This window comes from Physeter macrocephalus, chromosome 2, assembly GCF_002837175.3.
Source record: "Physeter macrocephalus isolate SW-GA chromosome 2, ASM283717v5, whole genome shotgun sequence".
NCBI classification, from domain to species: domain Eukaryota; kingdom Metazoa; phylum Chordata; class Mammalia; order Artiodactyla; family Physeteridae; genus Physeter; species Physeter macrocephalus.
Window position 1 is genome coordinate 50625980 of NC_041215.1, and position 15803 is coordinate 50641782.

General features: G+C 36.6%; 1 protein-coding gene across 1 annotated transcript in view; it reads left to right on the forward strand.

Annotated features, from left to right (window-relative positions):
* Window positions 1-15803, forward strand: part of ARHGAP15 (Rho GTPase activating protein 15) — a 590590-nt gene that overhangs the window by 363302 nt on the left and 211485 nt on the right. The window lies entirely within an intron of this gene.

Below are 15803 nucleotides of genomic sequence, written 5' to 3' on the forward strand. Positions count from 1 at the left end.
TAAAACAATAGAACCAAGGGAAGAAATCCTTACCAAGTTATCTGCTAGGGAAAAGCCATTTTAATTCTCTCGATGTTACCTGGCTTTATTATAGAAACATAATAAAAATGGTCTGCAATTTCCAGCTCCTGGAAATTCATACTTTGATTATACTGTAAGGACAGCCTTGGGATCCTATTATTCCCGTATCAGTAGGGAATGAGAGAATAACAAGAAGGGGACGAGTGGGTAGGGAAAGTGGATAAAGTGAGCAGCTTTGGGGAAAAGCATATCAACACATCAGAGAGAAGATCTGAGGGTTCGAAGAGAGAGTAGAAAACAGTAAAAGCAGAATGAACACAAGGAGAGGTATCTGTGAGGAATGGAATCAGTTGGAGATTAGAGAGAAAAGTCTTTTTATTGTATGTTGCAATCTCATTTAATTTTGTAAGTACATATTTTAGGAATAAATATTATTTAATAAGTACTTAAAGCCAAATGGATCACTGAAAATGTTATAATGCTATTATTGCTAATAGTTAAATTATCATCATTTTCAGGAAATCTTCATTCTCTTATAAATACTCAGCATTGATGGTTGTGAGCACTGTTATATTAGAGCAAAAATCCAAATAGGACTTTGGGGGAAGCTGTACATAATAAGATGTGTGCACATAAAAAAAGAGTTCTATACCTCTCTATTTATGTACATACCCCAGGCAAAATGAAAACTCTGCTAGATACAGCCTTGTGGCGTGCAAACACCATGGTATTGCAGAATAGAAAATGCCCATAAATAGGAACTGTATGTTTTGTTCATGCTATTTTGTTGGTGATTTTTAATAAAATAAGACAATGTATTTTCTGACAGGGGCAATCATATTTGGTATTATATTTCATTGTCCCAATGTTTACTCTTAAAATGAATTTGTAGATTCAGCACTGAACAGGCACTAATCACACATATGATTATTAAAATAATTCCTGAGTGTTTTAATGAAACATGATTATTTAAATTATTCCTAAGTGTTTTAATGAAACTCAAAGACTGCAATTCCATAAAGCAACTGATAATTCAAAGCATTTTGGCAATGTCAGCTTAAGGAACTGTATGGAAATGTTCAACAAAAACTCAGAGACACAAGGTAAACCTCTCACATCACTGCAAGATTTACAAGTGTGTGCTTTTGATTATATTTTTCTATGATCATTTTGTTGGATTAATATTCTTACATTGATATGCCAATTCTATTTACTCAAAGTGTTGTTTTTACTAAATTTTGGCATAAAGCACCTCAGGACAGAAATAATTTATGTGGATCTAAGTCCAATGTTTATGCAGGCTTCTGATGACATTTTATGCTGGGGTTGTTGTTAGGAAGTAGCATATAAAGGTGCCAAGTCTCTCAGCACGGCTGGACTCTGCCTATCTCGAGCCCTCCTTCTAATGGCCAGATCCTCTTCCAGCCAAGATACTTAACTGCAGAGTCATGGGAAATGCTTATGGACCAGTTATGGGAAAGGCACTTTTAATGAAAACTGTGTGTTTACTCTCACAGTCTTAGGAAAACGGTCTCAATCCTCACTACAGCAGCACATCAGCTGTTATAAAAAAATATTTGTTTCCTTTCTCTCTTTTTTTCTTGAGGTTATTTCCCCCACCTTAAAAAAATAATTTACAAACTGTAGCTGGATTTTTTTTAATGCTTCTTACATGCTTGATTTCAAATGAAACAACATCAGGAGGGCATTTCTCACCATTTATTCATTCATTCCTCCATTCATTCATTCATTCAGTTAGTTGCTTGCACTTGGCAGAGCCAATTTGCCCATGCTCCTCTAGTCTCCACAGGGAAATCCTACCCAGCCCTTGGCACAAGATACATTCTCTATTCATCCCTGGTAAAGTGGTGTTAGTTACATTTTAAATTTTGCATCTCTTGGACATACCTAGAAAGAAATCTCTTAGTGAGCCGAATGTAAACCAATTTAGCGAATCACTTGTTTAGTATGTTTCCTTATCTTGATTTGGATTTCCTTTATTCCTCTAAACCACCAGAGCATTCTCCTTCTTACCAACTATTATAACTAGATTAAGGTTATTTCTGTGGTTTCTGACATTGTCTGCTCGGCCTAGAAAACATACAGAAAACTTGGAGGGCAAACTGTAAAGGAGTGTGTTAGTCTTTAAAGCTTTTCCAAGTGGTTCATTCTCCCTTGCCTTGCCTTTACAGTTTTAGATTTTATGTATATATGTGAAATCATAAGTAGCCAATGAAAAATTCAACTTACGTTTCTTCTTCCAGAGCAGTTTCTGCAAAACTATTGAATTATTGTTCAGCTAATGCTCAATACATATGGTAAAACTGACTAAAAGCAGGACATCATCTGATACTTTTTTGAGGTCTGGGGGGACAAGCCTGGAGAGGATAACATTGTGACACACTGGTGACATGTAGATCTAAACAGGGAGAAGTCCAGTTTTCAGTGCTTTATAAAATACTTTCTTTAGTTTATGATGACCTCAAAGGTGTATAGAAATTGCTTACTTAAAAATAGGGTCACCTGTATCACTTAGAGACAAGGACCTAGGAGACATGAACTAAACAAAGTACTAAACTGGTACAATTAGTACTGAGACCTTAATCCATAGTTTTTTATATGAAAACTCTGTGACTGACTGACTACTCTTTGTGAAGGCCAGTTACTGATATTTGGGAAGAACGGCACACAGTGTGTGCCGCATTGTAAACACGGAAGTAACAGACAGTAGTGTTTATTGCATTTCAGCGGTAAGTAGCTATTCAGTACCTACTCTGTGTCATTCTCCATACTACCAGCTGAGAATATAGAGCAGATATACATTAAAAAAAACTGTGATAAGTGCTGTGAAAGAAAAGAATAGATATTGTGCTAGGAGAAAGAACAACCACTACAGTAATAATAATAAAAAATAATAGAAGAAGTTTGTCAGCTTAAAAATGGCATAATAGGGGATGGGGGAAATGGAAAGATCTTGGTCACAGGGCATAAAGTTGTAGTTATGCAGGATGAATAAGTCTAGAGACCTACTATACAAGCATGATGACCAGAGTTAACAATACTGTGTTGAATACTGAAAATAAGCTAAGAGAGTAGATTTCAGGTGCCCTCGTCACAGACAAAAATTGGTAGTTATGTGAGGAGATGATATGTTAACTAGCTGGTCATTTTGCTGTGTCTATGTATATCAAATCATCATGTTGTACACCTTAATTATATATAATTTTTATTTAGAATATATTTTTAAATGACATTATAAACCCTGAATAATAAAACACATACTCTTCTGGTTTTAGCCTCCTGATAAGACCAGAAGTTTAATTACAGCCTATTTCCCAGATTATTTTCTTGACACATTGTGACAGCACAATACAAGGAGCCACTTGGTGTGAGATACCCAAAAGAACATGCCATAAATGATGAACCAGTCCTTTTTCTACACAACAATACCATACATTGCCAAAGACTTCCTTTATATAATAATGGAGTTAACTAAATGAATGAACACGTTTCTACACTAAATGTATTTTTATGCATTGAATATATTTTTGTTTGTAAAGGAATAGGGCTGGTTTTAAAACCATTTTTAAATTTCATTTGGATTGGCATTCATCCTTTGGAATAGGGTTTAACAACTCATTCTTCCTCCATGATTCCCAGTTCTGATTATTATGCCCCTGAACTATTTAACAACATTAAAATGATACCTAGAGATCTGTTGCAAACAACGTGTACACACTTAACACCACTTAACTGTACACTTAAAAATGGTTAAAATGGTAAATTTTATATTATATGGTTTTCTTTACCACAGTTAAAAATCAGTGATACCAGGTCTTCCAAATTTGATGATTCCAGCTATAAGCTACTTTGCAGAATGCCTCAGCAGATGCTAAACGACAATTTTGCTCTTTCTTTTTTCTGGAACACAAAATACTATGACAAGAATGATACACAAAATTACATATTTGACTTGGTGCCTAAAAGCCACCCTGGGATCCATAACCTTGCTTAAAGATTTAAGAAAGACCTTTAGTCTACTTCTGAGAAGGTCCTTAGCCTCAAAAACTTTATCTCTCTACTTGACTTCTTAGCAGCTGTTATATTTTTTTGCTGTCGTTTGTTTGACAGGATCCAGTTATAGGTTCCGATGTCTGTTTAAAGAAACAAGGAGGCTGTTGGCTTTAAAATTCCTTCATTGCTTGTGTGATCAGCATTTTCCCAGGCTTTTCTACATAGTTTGCCAAGCAAAGGGACTGACCTTTTGTAGCAAACACTTTTTCATTTCAAAATGCTCACTTTGATTTTTGTCCCATTTTATGCTCATTCCAAACTGTTTACAACCCACTAAAAATGACTGTGAATTATATGTTTGTGTAATGGATTCCTTTTGTGGTCAGAGTGGAATGTTTACTTTGAACAATTAGTTATCTTTGGGTAGATTATAGCAACTTGGAAAAAGAATGGCTAAGATTATTATTATACCTTAACTGTTTCTTTTTGGTAATTCAGCTGCTGTTACGTGAAGTTTGAGAGAAAGACACATTGAGAATTCCATGCCATTATAAATGAAATCTATTTCTCTAATTGTGTCAATATTTATTTAGACGTATTTATTAATATCATAAGAAGGTAAGGTTATACACCTACACAGGAGTATACTTACTGAGTCATAAAAATTCAGAACAAGGACTATACGTAAATACATGGATATTTACTATTATATATAGTGCATGCCTTGCTTAACATGTACTTGCAAATTAAGTAAGGCATGCCATGTATGTACTTATTATAAAAAGAACAGGCAAGATTCAGTGCACCAGTCTGCCTCTTGAGATACTACCAAGTGTTCACTTGCAAAAATAAAGCTACATAGTCTATTCGCATTGCCTGATGATCTAGGCCCCTGAAGGGCAGATCATAATGCCTTCCCTAGACAAGCTCTGCTCCCAGTTCTGCTAATTTTGTCCTGTTCATTCTTTCCCACTTTGGGATAATCTATTATAGTTGGATCCAGGCACGCACCAAAGGCTGATACTTCCATGAAGAATGTGCAATTTGTACTGTTTAGTTTGTGACGAGATTCTTGAAAACTTTTATGATTCTATCTTGTTCCAGAGGGACTTCTGCTTGCTAGTTTTAAAAGCAGTGAGTAAAAAAAAAAAGTAACAAAAACAAAACAAACTGATAAAAATTACATGCTCAAAAAATAAAATCAAGAGTTCAAGATAAGCACTATTCCTTTTTCCCCAGAGAATATTTGTGGACTGAACAAAAATGTTTCTAAGAGCACTGACCTATGTCTTCCTTTTTTTTTAAGTGCTTGCTTTTTATGCCTAAAGTTAGGCATCCACATGCGTTTACAATAGCAATGATCCTCCAAGAAACTCCGTGAAAGTTTACAGCAAATTTTCCTTAGTTTTTACTTCTGAGTTAAAATCAAGTCCAGTTTAGCGTTTTTGGTGTTTTATGTTTTGTTTTAATGCAACCAATGACAGCCACCTTCCTGACAGCAGTAGTCTTGTAGGTCCAAGTTGGAATTGGCTCTTTGGGGTAGTCATGCTGGGGCCTCTGTGTCTGTAAAAAAGCCACATTCAGGGCTAGAGGGGAAGACAAAATCAAAAAAGAGTAAACAGGAAACAGCCAGCGAGAGTATAAAAGAGAAACTGGGAAAAGACAACCAAAAGAAATCAGAGATGACAAGGTGGAGAGAGAGAAAAAAGCTGTTTTGCAATTAAGAAAACAAATGTGGATAAAAGGACTTGCTTGTGAGGTCTGTAATGAAGAGAAGACAGACTATTGAACCAGTTACCATCTCTGCCATAGTTACCTAATACCTACTTCCCTGTTCCAGAGAAATGTACTCCTGCTCCAGAAAATGCCTGTCAGTTAAATCTTGCCATGAATGTTCACAAATTCTGTGTATAGACGTGGCTACTAATTAATTCACTGTACTTATTAGTGACATTTAATGAAGTTTATCTACATTGAGCAATACACAACAGTCTTATTATCAAAAAAAGAGAGCTAAAGTCTAACAGAAGTTAACAGAGAAATGAATGTGCAGTTCAATAACCAGAAAGGCTATCTAACGTATCCAGCAATGTGGCTCTGGTCAAATCAGTCAGCGGATATTCCCACACTTTTGAGTCCAGAATGCATACGAATAAATAATGTCTCTTCCTAGATAAAGCCTGAGTCTAATTTCCAACCTCTGCCCCCACTCCCACCCCCTTTCTAAAGTTTAGGTTCTTAACATACTTTTCCCTTGGAGTCAGTTGTAAGGAAACAGAGCCAAAATTAATACCCTAGGAAATTAGCCTTTTGTTGTGGATGGAGGGTTTAAATAATGCAACACCTCAACATGTCAAGATGCAGTACTCTAAATTATCCTTTAGTGGTGTCATTTATATGATGGGAGTTCTGGGTCTGGGAGTTTTGTCCATTATAAACCCCGATATTCAGAAGTTAATAGTTCAACCATAAAAATAATCTTGGCTGAAAGCTGGCAGGATGTTTAAGCCTGAAAGCAAGTGTTTACAAAATTTGAAGAAAAAAAATCACATGCTTTTGGAAAGCTTTCAGGTTTTTACAAAATGGGAGTAATAGTGATAATAATACTACTAATAATAAGGCAGTTAGAGATTTTCAGATATTTGTTGCCTTGGGATTCAAAAATGGATTTGCAGTTTTTAAATAATTTTTAAAATTCTTACGGCATAATGTGAACCAACTGATTAAAAAGTAAATTATCAAAAAAAAAGTAAATTATCAACACTTTCACAAGACTGTCACTTTATTTTTTGAATTAATCTATTCTTTATTGGTTGAACAAAAATATATACGTTATATTTTTATAGGCATTTCCCTAGAGCTTAAAAATGTATGATAATTGAGAAGTCTTAAGTTAATTCAGGAAGCTATGAATAAGACCAAAATTTTATACTCTTTTGTGGGTTTCCAAATGAATAACATTCCCTTTCTAAATGCCTAGAAAAAATTGCCTTTTCCAAAGAATTTTCACACTTTCAGATGAAGTGTGTCCAACTTAAGCATTAATCATTAATCTGCATATACCGTAAAAGAGACGTGCAGATTCCAGGAGAAATAGTTGCATTGGTCTGCATAATTGAATGTGGCATATTTTCCTCTACAGGATGTTTTAAAGTAATTTACTCATCTCCTTAATAGATTCGTGTCTTGGAGATTCTTCTGAACTCTATGAGAGGTTATCTTATAGTCTAATGGGCTGTTGAGTTAGAAATGTTTTTCCTGGGTTTAAATAATCTTTTCTTTGCTAGTTTTATTCCTTTTGCCAAATTGTATACTCTTCAAGCCACTTCTATTTTCAGTTCAGAAACAAACAAACAAACAAACAAACAAACCAAGGGCAGGATACTTTGAAAAGAAAAACTGACTGTGCAAAACCAAAATAAGTCTGAAATGATACTGCTGGAAGAGTTCTTGAGGTTTTAGTAGACCATAGACCCAAAATGTAAAGTCGTACTCTTTTTCAGGAAATAAGAATGCCCTGAGATGTAGGGAGAAAGCACCACATATAGAAGGAAAGTATTTAAGACACACCTTCAGTATGTTGTGTGCTTCTTCTTATAAGGAGCATGGATTTATTTTTAACTCTTCACACAGTGCCTTGCACATGATGAATTCTCAATAAATGATGAAAAAATGGTTACATTACATTCAACATTGTTTAAATCTTCATTGGAAAGTTGCACTCCATTGCTACACCTGCAAATGGTTGAAACTAAAAAGATGAATGACCAGCAGTTGTTGGTTGAAGGCAGCTACAAGATGTGCAGAGAATAATGTAGCTTGCAAATCTTTCTTTTAAACATTTAAACCATTTCTGATGATATTCTATTATATTCTAAATGACATCATTCTTTCCCATTGATACTCAGCTATGCTAAACATTCGAAGTTATGTTTACTTTAAGATTTTATGCTCATCAATTTTTGGAAAGCACGTTTAAGTTCAGCAGCTAATAGAACATCCATTCTCATTTCATCAGAGGAAGTCATATCCCATTAGGCATTATTTCAACACCAATAGCCTGCTGTTTTTAATTAAGTAATTGAATGGCAACTATGACTTGTAAGTGACATGTCTGAGAATGGTCAGGCGTAGGCTCAGGTCCCATAACCACACAGAAGGTTGAGCACCACATCTTTTCCTTTAATTCAGACTTGGAATACCATGCTGGCGCTCCTCTGTGTTAGTTTACTTCCCTGTGACTATCTCACCTTCCTGATTTAGTGTTTCTTTTCTATGTAAATCTCAGGAAATTCTTAGTTTGAAGGTAGTGTTTTGAGTTTACAGATTCTGTCAAAGAATTTGAAATAAGAAAGATATGGTCAACGACACAGACCTATCAATTTGAAACTAATGAACAGAGGATACCAATCCTCTACATTCTGACATGGTTTTGCTACTGGATATTGATTTCATTTTCTCCAAAATTTACTTCACAGCAGAAAAAAGTTAAACTCTGCTGACACTATCAAAACCTCCATAAAGACTTTGAATACATCAGTGTCATTAAAAGAGGACTATTACCTTTCTTGTTTTAAACATAATGCTCTTCTTGTTACGTTTTGCACTTTTGACAGTTTGGGCTAACTTAACTCTTGAGTATCCCTACAGAGTGGTGAGACACCCAACAGCACTGTAATCACTGTGGTAAGTTTTCTTTACTTTTGTCTTAAAGGTGAGCAGTTGGCATGTATGTGAAATTGCATAGCATAATATTGGAGCCTATGTGTCTGGCCTAGAGTTTGACAGCATAAAAACACGCATTTCCTCTGCATTTAATTCTTGACTGACATTTCATGCTACTCCTTCTGTCAGTGTGATCTCAATGCCCCTAAAGCTTCAATGATTCCTGCAGTGACTTTAAAGTTCCTAAACGGGCATGACTCCTCAAGCTACTTTTTTGTACTCAGACCTGAGGCCCAGGAACAACCCTTTTTGAGTTTTTCCCTGGCATTCCAAATTCAACTTTTTTAAACTGAACTTACAACTTTCCTCAACAAACCTGCTATTCCTCCTTTAGTCTTTAATTCAGTCAGTGGATTCATGACTATTTCCCCATTGCCCTAAAAAGAAATTCATTGGACATCTTAAATTCTTCTCTCTCATTATGTACAGCATCTTTCATCAGATCTAATGACCTGTACTTTTTTTACTATCTCTTGAATCTGATTCTTCCTCTCACCTCCCATGGCCTTAATTGTGCTCCCATAATTTCTTTTGAGATAAACCCTCTAACTGATATCACTGCCTTTGTTCTTATTTCTTCCCAGGCCATTCTTCTCCGTGCTGCCAAAATTATCCCTCTTAAATATAAATAGGATTATATTATCCCTTCTGAGAACCTTCCCATCAGGATAAACAAAATACCATACTAGTTATTACCATAAAAAGGAGAAGCATATGACCTCTGTCTACTCTCCAGCTTTATAACCTCATAAACGGCTTCCTATGCTCCAACTACATGAGGTTTTCCAAAGGCTGATATTCCTACCATGAACAGTTTTCTCTCCTTAAAGACCCCTTCTATACCCATCTACCTCCCAAATTCCGATTGATCCTCTTGGGCATAGCACCAGAGTCACCCTCAACAATGAATGTTCTCTGACTCATACCCTCAACCACCTCTCTGTGGTCTCTTGAACATTAGTAGCCACCTCTCTCCACAGTGTTCTAGTAAGAGCTTTGCTTCCCCAACATAGCCCTTATTGCTTGCGACCATACCGGCTGGTTTCATAGCCCTTTCCCCACCTAGAATGTGAGTCCTGGAGTCTAGAGATGGTCTGGTTCATTTCCCAAATGTATTAGCTTGCATTATTTAAGGCTGAATCTCATTTTATTATTTCCTGCCTCCTCGCTGCTCAGCACACTAGAGCTGGCATATGTAGGGGTTCCAGTCAAGATGGACGATTAAATGGATGAATAGACGGATATTATCCAAGATTTCTTTTCATTCATCCACCCATGCATCCATCCTTAGAGAATCAAATTCTATGCTGAGTGGCTGCTTCCCACCAGCTATCTATTTTACATTCGGTAGTGTATATGTGTCCATGCCACTCTCTCCCTTTGTCCCAGGGAGATCAGCTTGGTGCTTTGTGGCCACCTAACAGGGGTGGGATAGGGAGGGTGGGAGGGAGGGAGACGAAAGATGGAGGGGATATGGGGATATATGTATACATATAGCTGATTCACTTTGTTATACAGCAGAAACTAACACACCATTGTAAAGCAATTATACTCCAATAAAGACGTTAAAAAATAATACCTAGAATGTGAGTCCTGGAGTCTAGAGATGGTCTGGTTCATTTCCCAAATGTATTAGCTTGCATTATTTAAGGCTGAATCTCATTTTATTATTTCCTGCCTCCTCGCTGCTCAGCACACTAGAGCTGGCATATGTAGGGGTTCCAGTCAAGATGGACGATTAAATGGATGAATAGACGGATATTATCCAAGATTTCTTTTCATTCATCCACCCATGCATCCATCCTTAGAGAATCAAATTCTATGCTGAGTGGCTGCTTCCCACCAGCTATCTATTTTACATTCGGTAGTGTATATGTGTCCATGCCACTCTCTCCCTTTGTCCCAGGGAGATCAGCTTGGTGCTTTGTGGCCACCTAACAGGGGTGGGATAGGGAGGGTGGGAGGGAGGGAGACGAAAGATGGAGGGGATATGGGGATATATGTATACATATAGCTGATTCACTTTGTTATACAGCAGAAACTAACACACCATTGTAAAGCAATTATACTCCAATAAAGACGTTAAAAAATAATTCTATGCTGAAGATTCATTGAACTGTTAGAAGAGATAGTGATTAAATGTCTCTTAAAACAGAATGTAAAGTTACATTATCTGGAAAGGTAAAGAAGCTGCCTTAAAAGAGTTGTTTTGTTTTGTTTGGTGTTTGCATCATGGTATGATATGTGTGTATATATCCACCTCAGTCTATATCCATGTTTATATCGATATGACATACCATATTAGCAATAGTCTCTAATAGGATAAGACAGAACAAAAATAGAGCAATGACTCTGGTGTTCAGGACAGGTTTCAGACAAAACTGACTTTCTCAGCCTTAAGAGGCAGAAACCAGTCTCTCAACAAACAGTGTTAAATTGCTTCGTAAACCTGAGAGATTCAACTAACTAAAGAGAAATTTAATGCTTTTGAGACCTACCAGTGTCATAAGAGTAGAACTATCATGTTCCTGGTTCAAAAAATTATGTTTTTTATATATAAACTTCCAGGCATTGTGCCTACTTCCCCGTAAGTTTGTGTATAATTTTTCCCATTATCACCCCCTAGGTCTCTTTCACCATCACCACTTTCCAGGCATCTACCATCCACTGAATAGCCATGTTTCTGATTATCTTTTCCCAAATGTATTAGCTTGCATTATTTAAGGCTGAATCTCATTTTATTATTTCCTGCTCGTATTTCTAAACTCCTGAAGTCCATTTGTATGATTCTTTTGTCTTCACAGATGTCCACAGTTCCTCCCAATTTAGTATCATCAGCAAATTTAATTAATGCTTTGTTTACCTCTCCTTCTAATGAAACCAGTCCCTTGTTTCATTTCATCATACAAAGTAAAAATGTAGTGGCAATAAAACAGTTTGAAGAAATGTTCCCTCACTGTAGGAGGGGAAGTTAAAGATACAGCAAAGAACCATGTAGTGAGGAGTGGACAGGGCAGCAGGGCAGTGAGCTAGTTTGCTGTTGCCCTAAAGCAAAACCTTCACAGCAACCACACTTTGGCAGATTGCCTGGGTTGGTGCTGGGTGGGCGGGGTGTGTGTGCGTGCGTGCGCACGTGCGCGTGTTCTGGAATGTAGCTCTATTACCCCAACTGAGGACTTTTTACGAAAGATATTTATTGATATCTGAAAAGCACGTTTAAAAGTATAAATACAAATACAAATGTAAGCTAGTAACATTTAATCCATAGTGTAGCCACAAACCTAGATGTGAATATATATACATCTGGGTATATGCAGGCTCACAATTATTTTCAGCGGGCTTTTTCTAACATTCACCGCTGTCTAAGTTTTTATCTTAGTCCTTAACTTGACAAAAGCTTTAAACCCAAATTACCCATTGGGTTTTAATCAAATTCCTTATAACTAGTAGATTTATAAAATAAGGTCAGAGAATTTTTTCAGTTGTATCCAACAGGCAAATGTCAGTAAAAATATTTTAACCTCTAGAATTAATAGGCTGAAACATTGAACTTGATCGGAGAAAGAAGCCTTACTTGTTAACTTTAAGGTAGGCAAGTTTACACGCAAAGAATTACACCATTAGTCTTTGAAGCTGTGGTCATACAGATATGGTATGATTTATGTAAGGAAAGCAAAGGTGACATTTATTAAGCGCCCGCTATGTGCGACGCATAATGCCAGTGCTTTCCAACATGAGTCAATACTATACATTTAAAGCTTATATTAATTACTACCTGATACTCCAAATTGTATTCCTAATTCCAGTAAATCTCTTAAACATTTGCCATGTTGTATATGAAAAGTCAGTCTTCAGAATGTGGGTGAATTAGTTTAAATCCATTGACTCCACAGGAAAAAAATCTTTCAAATTTATGCTTTGATTAGGACAGACAGATGGTAGACCAGCATCTCTATTGTTATATACAGAAGATAATGCACGTTTGCAATGTTGAAATTAAGGCTGATACATACTTTACATATAGCGCAAGGTCACCAAAGATGTCATCACCGAGGCATGGTGTTAACAAAATAGTGACTGGGAATATGGTTAAGCAGTTACAGCCTTGTATTGTTTTTGCAGTGAGAAAAATCTGACGCATGATGCATTCTTATGAGAGAATTTTCTCAGATGCCAAGACTTTACAGGCATAACTTCCATAAGCTTTAATGGGAGTTTCCTGCCAGCACCTGTTACGGTGCAGAGTTCTTACTTTTCACACATAATCCAAGACTGGCTTGGAATACTGACTTGGAAAAACTAATATAGTGAGACCTTCTTGTAATGTTTCCTCACATATAATGTTCATCATTTAATCCTTGGTCTGATATATGTATGAGCATGTTTTCCATACAAATTCTTTTCCCACAAGAAAGACTTCTTTTCACAAGCTGTTTATGAATAGGAGCAGATAGCAGGTAAACTAAGGGAAAAGTTATTAAGCTAGAAATTGAATTAATGGTAGAAAGCAACTCTTCTTAACTGAAAATAGTTCTAGAGCTAGGTTGTAGATTCCTGAGGAACCAACAGAAACAATTAGAGTACCACGTGCAAAAAGCAATACCAGTGGCTCTAAAAGAAGGATCACATGTTAAAATAATATAGTTTGGTCATATTTTCTCATATATTTAAAGACTAAAGTGTAGGGACTTTTAATATTTAAAGGGATATTGCATATTTAATCCCATGGATAAATTAGCGGGATAGAGTTTTGTGTAGAGGAGAAAGAGTTTAAAGAATTCTTAAATTTCCATATTTTGAAATTAACTGCCACAAATTCCCATTACCAAAACTAAAACAAAAACAAACAAAAAGGTTATAGCACTTCTGTTTAACTAAAATTGTTGGAGATTGCACAGAAATACTATTCTATGAGCAACCTCTCTTTTGAAGGTATTTGAAATCTCTTCTTATTTATTATTTCTAACACACCTAGCATATGAGGGAAAACAGACCTTCATACTCAAAGTCCTGAATCATTTATTGTCATTTTCTTGTTTGACAGCATGCTGGGCAGGGGAAATGCTTTTCACTTGTCAAGCATTGTCAAATATTAAATTTTTAGCTCATATTTATAGCAAGATTTTATAATTAATACTGGTAGGTAACAGAGTTAAAGTTGAAAGGAGTCTGAAACCCTGAAACCTTAAGACAGTTGCAAACCTGTTAGTGAAATTTCTCATGGGGCAAAACATGGGTTCTGAACAAGGATAACTCCAGGATGATGATGATGTATTTTGGGTACTCATTTACCCCCTTCCTTCTTTTTCTTTGCTGGATGGCTGCATTACTCCATACTGTTCCCTTCAGCACTGTGTCTGACCTCTAGAACCCTTCTCCTGGCCAACCTGCCTCAAGAATATCACTTATACTTCAGCCTGAAGTTCAGACACCCTTATGACTGAATATTACCTTGAGTACAGTTGTTCTAAAACGCATCAATAAACTGGCATCAAATGGCTTTGTCTCTTATTAGAGTATATTCAAGCACCAGAGAAGGGGTTTTGTTTTGTTTGACAAGGCAAAGAAAGGAAAAGGGAATCATATTGACACCTCTAAGAGCAGGCTGTGTTCCCAAGCTTAGTACCTTCCTCCTCTCTAGGGCTTTTGCTTGTAGTACACTTTGCTCTAAACTTTGGCAAAAAAAGGTCATTATTTTGTTTTTATATTCTAACCAATGGGTTGGTAGAAATGCATTTGTTTCTGTTCATAGTAGTCTTTGTTAAGGTTTGTTTGAAAACTTGAGAGTCAGTTGGGAATCTAGGACCTCGTGAGTCCGCCATTGTTCAGTGCCACGCGATCTCCAGTTGAGGCTGAAGAGTTTTAGGCTAAGTTACTGAGAGACTTAAGGACACGAGAGAGGAGAGGTGTCTGATGGAGCTAGTCATCTATACACAGACAGCTCCATATGCAGTGCAGGTGCAGAAGAATGACGCAGTGAGAGAAGAATGATGCCAGACTGTGTCTTCTGCAGGCCCTACCCAGAGGAGACAGGCTTGTGTACGTCATTATTCCAAGGAGATACAGAGGTCTCATAATTCCAAGGGAGAACAATGCGTCTCTTAACAACATTTCAATCTGTGGAGCAAAGCCCTATATGGATTTATATAGGCTCAGTTTTTGAACCTCAGTTTAGAGCATTACACTCACCTAAAAGAAAAAGCATGGTATAAGTTGTCCCAGAAGAAAGATAGATCATTTATTACACTTCCCATATATTGGAAAATTATCATGATAATAAAAGTAAATCATATTTAAGAATAAATTGTATTTAGTCAAACTGAAAAATGTGCCTCTCCTCCCCCAAATCTTTAAATACAGTAAGAACACTCCATTTTCCTATGTCCAGTGTATCTGAGAATAGAAGGGTGAGCATTTGGTTAATAACAACTACCCTTTTGCATTAGCTTGAACCCAACATGGTACATCCGCTTCCTTTTCTTTTCTTCTCCCGTTATTTATTATACTTGACACTTATCCTTTATCTCTTCCTGTTCCACATCCTCCACAAGTGAAGTCTTGCTGTATTTGCCTTCCTTTTAGCCAAAATCTGCTCTCAAGACAAGATCTAATAGATTGATCCACACCAAAGTGTACATGATTAGTGAAGTTTTCTGTGAAATCCCTCCATGGGATTTAAAGACAAAGGAATAAAACTCTAATTACAGAATTTTGAACATAAGCAATACTATGTAAAAGAGATATTTTAAGATGAAATTATCTTCCCAAAACTTCTTAAAAAATATTGTAAATGGGCTTCCCTGGTGGCGCAGTGGTTAAGAGTCCACCTGCCGATGCAGGGAACGCGGGCTCGTGCCCAGGTCCGGGAAGATCCCACATGCCGCGGAGCGGCTGGGCCCGTGAGCCATGGCCGCTGAGCCTGCGCGTCCGGAGCCTGTGCTCTGCAAAGGGAGAGGCCACAGCAGTGAGAGGCCCGCATACCACAAAAAAAAAAAAAAAAATATATATATATATATATATATATATATGTGTGTATATATATA